The 5191-nt window shown below is 42.9% G+C and overlaps 1 long non-coding RNA gene across 5 annotated transcripts; it reads right to left on the bottom strand.

Annotated features, from left to right (window-relative positions):
- Positions 1-665: 665 nt before the first annotated feature.
- On the bottom strand, positions 666-4826 carry LOC125538886. 5 transcript variants are annotated; one of them, XR_007296530.1, is made up of 4 exons: positions 4288-4826; positions 2562-3883; positions 2263-2359; positions 1209-2185 (listed from the first exon to the last, which is right to left on the bottom strand). It is a non-coding gene; the product is annotated as an uncharacterized LOC125538886 (long non-coding RNA). The 5 variants fall into 5 exon arrangements; XR_007296529.1 differs by adding an exon at positions 666-710 and having other exon boundaries at positions 2100-3883; XR_007296528.1 differs by having other exon boundaries at positions 2263-3883.
- Positions 4827-5191: the final 365 nt, after the last annotated feature.

Raw genomic sequence — 5191 nt, 5'->3', positions numbered from 1 at the left:
AACAGGAACAGAAAATGTCAACTCGCTAAAATTTAGTAAGCATTGTATAGAACTTCATCCATCAAAACTTCAATGACAAGTAAGAAGAAAACCAGTCAGGGTTGTTTGCTCATCGCACTTCAACAAACACAGTACATGCCACACGCAATAATGAGTATATGACTGATTTGTGCACCATATACCAGTCATACATAAATCATAGTTCCTATGAAAATTGGTACATATGCAAAAACCCTCTATATCTACATCAATTATCTATCTATGTAAAATAAATACAAACAATGATCACCATGTACATATGGGCCATACAAACAATCTGCACCCTCTTTCTTCTACCATATTCCTATCTATCTCGTCAACTATACAAAAAAATACATACAACAAAATCTGTAAACAAGGTCAGTCTTACTACACAACAATCTGTACGGTCATTATTTATCTATCTTCTATTCCTGCAAGTATGCAGTTATGCACATACTTTTCTTCATACATAGCAGAAGGTCGCATATATTCATACAACAATGGAAACACAGAGCAACCTCCTCTTTAACTGTTTGGATTTGTATCAGCTCCAACAGCATGTTTAGCAAGCTTCTGCTTAGTGTAATCTCAAAATTATTTGGAGAGAACTACAGCTTCATGGGAAAGCGAAATAATAGATTTACGAAAGAGGGATATCCTTTTATTGAGCAACAAAAAGAAAAGTTATCCTGAAACAGAATAAAATGCCCAATCAAATTTACTTGCTGGCAACGTTTGCAAGCGGTATGATCCCAACAGAATAGATATTGTTCAAGTAAGGTCATTGCCTGGCAGGTTTTGATCACAAAATAACTGACATAAAGATCCTCACTGTGAGTAAATTTAAGAAGTTGTCATTTACCAACAGAGAACTAAGTGTCGACATCAAAGAGTTTTCCTTTTCAACTTTCCTAACCAACCATCCAAACAATCAACAGTAAATCTATAAATTTGATTGAACTAACCAAACCACTGATAGGTCAAGTAGTTGAAACGATAATCTCTTTATGTCATAGATATCCAACATATATGCTTCTAATCCTGATGCTAATGTCATGAACCATGATGGATGTCCAATTGATGGTGCGCAGATTAGAAAGAAAATCTTGCTACAATGAATATTGTATCTTACGCCATGTAGAATTACTTTATGGCAAAACCTCCTCTCATACTTGCTAATTGAATAATCTCATCTTTGTATTAGTTTGTTGGAATTTTGAAGCTTGGGGCTAATTTCTAAGATCTTGAAATTGTCTCAAATGACATGGTGCGCACGTGAAAAAGCAACATATATTCGCTAATTCAGTTTAACAAAAACTGTAAGCTATGCCAATCATGCTAAACAGCAGCATGCTTTGATGCGATTAGACACTGAGCTCTGGCCTCTAGAAAAAAACCGAGTTGCCCCAAACATATACCACACAGGCAACCTCATTAAGTGATATGCCACATAATTAATAAGAAAATTTATATGAACAACCTAAGCCAACATGCCGTAACTAAATTTAAGTATGAGACAGAATTAATGCTGCTGTCAAGGGCCTATATTTGGTAGTTGATTGGCTGGAAATTCATGATTTTATTTCTTCCTAGCCAATGGTTTTTTTACTGCACAAAATGCATCCCATATGAAAATGAATTCCGAATCCAGATGGAGCGCCAGTTGACAGCAACTTGCATCTGCTCTTTTGTGCCTCTTTGTTGGCTACAACATTACAAAATATCTGTGTGTGTATCCTACTACAGTATATATGAATAGAAACAACTCAACTTGTCATGTGTTGAGAATAAATAAGGATGCAATATCTAACAAGTAGGTGAAATAGCTTGCCGCGCATTGCCTGCCTTCTGCGAGGCAAGAATAGCAAGAGAAATAGTTTCAAAACTCCAAAACAACAACTGCCGTATGCCTTTTCAAAACACCATCGAATAATGTGCATGAAAAAAGAAGTTCAAAAGATCAGGAGATACTCAACTGGACCCAGCAAAAGCTAATTACCTATACAGTATACGTGGATCAGTTCTAATGGCTATATAGTAGCAGAGGTAATTAAGCAGCAAGATAGTTATTACTATACCTGGAATTAAGGTTGAATGAGGTCCACTTCAGGCCGCATCAGTTGTTCTGTATCCGCTGTTGCCGCCGTTGAGACGGTGTTGATTCCTTGCAGTGATGGCACGCTGATATAAATCCCCTATTTTCCGAGAAAGAAGATTGTAGACACTAACTGATGATCGTACCTTGCAGCGAGAGAAGTACTTGTTCATCTCCTCGCACTCGCAGCACGAAGCTTCTCAATATTCTCAGGTTTTCTCAAGCACTACATGAGGTTGTGAGCTACCAAAAAAAATACTATGAAACATCAACAACGCTAGTAACTGTCAACACTTATCAATCAACAATATCCACTTTAAATGCAGGCAAAGCATCCCAATTCAGTAAAAAAAATCTTTAACTAAGGAACTCAGCCGGTCGTGCTAAAAGAGGAACCTGCTCGCAATCTTCATCAGTAATTGTTGCTGCAAAGTCAATCACTTACCTGTTGTCGCATAGGCATTCCAACAAACATTGGCTGTGCACCACCCAAACAATCACGACAGCTAGCTTTACACCATCGGAGTGGCATGATGCACGGAATAGGAACAGTCATAGATGAGAGCGATCCGGCAATGTGTTCCCATAGCAGAGACATCCGAGACCACGCTTGTGCGGGGCCTGTGTGTCCGGTGCCAACCAAGGCAAAGCAGTAATGAAGTGAGGGCCACACTGGTCTAAGTCGTCCCGCCTCCTTCTCTTCTCTCCATCTCACCTCCTCTCTCTCCCTCGTCTCTTCTTCCCAGGAGGCCAAGCTGCCAGGTGTCGCAAACAGTTTTCATCGGACAAAAGCAAAGTAGTTGTACAGTACGTAAAATATGGCAAAAGGTGCGCGCACACTGAAGTAACTATCATCAAGTTTCAGGTTCTGTAAATTCGCATCACAACTGTTTATTCATGAATTTTCAATCTTGGAAAACCGATTGCCCTGTTCATCTCGGACTTGGACAAAGATTGTTAGACAAAGGTTCCAAATGTTATTTAATTCACTACGACTTCAACACTCTAAATTTGCTTACACATGAAATGAACTTGAAACAAAATCTAGCATGATAGAAACACAAACAATACATTAATGATCTGGACTGTGATACTTGAGATAAATTATACGAGTATTTGATCAATAGCAGATTATTGAAGGATGCAAAGTTTTACTTGCCTGTGAGTGGGCATAGGAGCGACTGGTGAGGAAGTTGAATGGCGTCGAGGTAGCAAATTTTTGCGGCGCCAGGCCGCCACTATATTACTTGTGGAAGCCTCGCAGACAGAGGCGGCGCCTGACCCGCTTCAAACAACGGGGTACAACTCCTTTGCTAAATTAACCACTGCGAGATAAAGTCATGTACTGGGAATTTACATGATGGATTGATGCTAAGTCAGAACTTGGAAACTGAGCCTCAATGGTTGGAGAGGAACACTGTCAGGAGAGTTGGACATGTTTGATTAGATCATTCCTACTAAATAAACCATCATAAAATAAAATCATGTACTGGAATATACATGTTGGATTTCTAAACTTGAAAACTGAGTTTCAAAGGTTGGAGATGAACACGAGAACAGCTGGACACATTTGATTGGATCATACATACTAATCAACCACCATTGAATAAAAATCCTGGTTATGCTCTTCTCCTTTTATTCCAGATTAACGCGGGGATGCTTTGGAGTGGGTAATCATCATAGATACGGAGATAAACAAAAAGTGTGCAACTGATACCAATTTACAGAATGTTTCTAAAGTATCCAATGACAAATAACTGCAGGGACCTGCAAAATAGAAAATCAAGTTAATAAAAGTTATCTACATATAAGTTGTAATATTATTTAATAATTGAAGTCTTGATTTAATGAGACAAACTACAATGGCCCTAACACTCTGCTTGAACTACACTAATTATGATTTATGAATGAACAGAGATCAATTCCAATTGTGTAGCCCTAACACTCTGCTTGAACTACACTAATTATGATTTATGAATGAACAGAGATCAATTCCAATTGTGTAGCCGTGAAAGACCATCTCTACTTTTGTAGTGCTCTAGCTCTAGAAAAGCAGTCCATCATAGTTGTACTGATTCTCGTCAGTAACAGCAAAAGCTAATCCCAACCGAAGAGTATAATATAGTTGCCGGGAACCTGCTAGTACACATCCCAACCGGATCGAGCGTTACCCGGGGTAGGCCGGCTGGACGCAGAGGTGGCCGGGGTAGACCTTGGCGTGGTTGCGCCTTGTGCTCGATGCGCTGGAGGCGCGTCTCCCTCGAGCACATGAAGAGGAGGCAGGGGACGAGCTACAGGAGCTCCATGGTGGAGGTCATGGCAGGTTGGGCGGCGCCAGATCGGGTAGAGGAGGTGCAGGGCGCACGGATCCGGGAGGGAGGCGCCGGATCTGGCCGGTGGAGGTCCCGTGGCGGCGTTCGAACCTCCAAGGTGAGCTCGAGCACTGGGCATCCATGGTGCTGGCGCTGTGCTCCTAGAGAGAAGGAGGCAAGGAGATTAGAGAGAGAGAGAGAGAGAGAGAGAGGGGGGAGAGAGAAAAGGCAGTGGAGCGGCGGCGTGACGTAGGTGGTCTTCGGCGGCGACGCCGGTCACCGGACGACGGGCGAGGAGGCCGACGAGGAGGCGCACAGGAGGAGGAGTTCGGGGTCGGGAGCTCTGCGGGGCTGGTGGTGGCGGCGTATGTGCGGCGGCACTCGGGCTGGGCGGGCCAGATCTGGGCTCGAACCGTTTTTCTCACTTTAAAAAGGACCGCGGGTTGATTATAGAAAATCACAGGGACTTTTTTACAAATTGACGACGACGGACGACCAGAAGCCATAGGTGATTTATTAGTGTATATATATATATATATATAATATATAGGTAAAGATGTCCCGCCCGCCACGAAAAAAACAGTCCTGCCCCCCCCGCGATCAACGCGGCAGCCCTACCCCCCACCCGCCCGCACCCGTCGTTGCCCTACCCACCCGCACGTCCCGCCAATCGCGCCGCTCGAGAAGAGATGCACGCGCGTGCAGCCTGCTTGCCTGCCGTAGTCGCCTCCTCGCCTGCTGGACGCCACCACTTGCCGCCTGC

This window comes from Triticum urartu, chromosome 2, assembly GCF_003073215.2.
Source record: "Triticum urartu cultivar G1812 chromosome 2, Tu2.1, whole genome shotgun sequence".
NCBI classification, from domain to species: Eukaryota; Viridiplantae; Streptophyta; class Magnoliopsida; order Poales; family Poaceae; genus Triticum; species Triticum urartu.
This window is presented reverse-complemented; position numbering and strand designations above follow the sequence as displayed.